Source organism: Dipodomys spectabilis, unplaced genomic scaffold (assembly GCF_019054845.1).
Source record: "Dipodomys spectabilis isolate Male_0828 unplaced genomic scaffold, ASM1905484v1 ptg000239l, whole genome shotgun sequence".
NCBI lineage: Eukaryota > Metazoa > Chordata > Mammalia > Rodentia > Heteromyidae > Dipodomys > Dipodomys spectabilis.
The window spans coordinates 3,902,124-3,902,792 of record NW_024870916.1 but is presented as its reverse complement, the minus strand read 5'-3'; the positions used below and the strand labels follow the sequence as shown (position 1 = coordinate 3,902,792).

Sequence of the window (669 nt, the reverse complement as noted above, 5' to 3'; positions counted from 1 at the left end):
ATGCTGCAATAAACATAGTTGTGCTGGTAGTTTTAGTATGGTCTTGTTTGTGATCCTTTGGGTAAATGAACAAAAGTGGGATTGCTGGGTCATAGGGGAGCTTTATGTGGAGTCGTTTCAGGAAACTCTATACTTCTTTCCAAAGTGGTTGAAGAAGTTTACACTCCCACCAAGAATGCAGTAGGGTTCCCTTGCGGCCCCATCCCCTTCAGCATTTGTTGTTGTAAAAATATGGACTGCTTCATGAATTTGAAAGTCATCCATGTGTATGGGCCATGCTAATCTTTTTTGTATCATACTGATGTTAGTGTATGGGCTGCCGGATTAAGCACAGAACATTTTTTATATAGAAAGTGTAATTGATTTTCTTAAACTAGACAATTCCACAAAAAAGTAAGTTCAAAAGAATTTTCATGAAATTTTAGAATCATGCATTTCTTACACAAGCACATATTTTTGATGTTGGCATAATTTGTGGAGGGGAAGGGAAAAATGTTTAAATAGGGATACAGGTAGACCCATTGCAACGATGAAAGGAACTTCACAACTTTGGCACCTCTACTACTGCCATACCTGCAGATTGTAATTTGATTGCTTATTTTGAGGTAGCATCACAATGCCTGGGCCTGCTTGGACTGTGGTCATCCTAACACAATCAAAATACATTGC

At 38.4% G+C, this 669-nt stretch overlaps 1 non-coding gene across 1 annotated transcript; it reads right to left on the bottom strand.

Annotated features, from left to right (window-relative positions):
- Positions 1 to 225: 225 nt before the first annotated feature.
- LOC122124554 lies at positions 226 to 332 on the bottom strand. Its single transcript, XR_006150599.1, has one exon. It is a non-coding gene; the product is annotated as a U6 spliceosomal RNA (small nuclear RNA).
- Between the last annotated feature and the right edge of the window lie 337 nt (positions 333 to 669).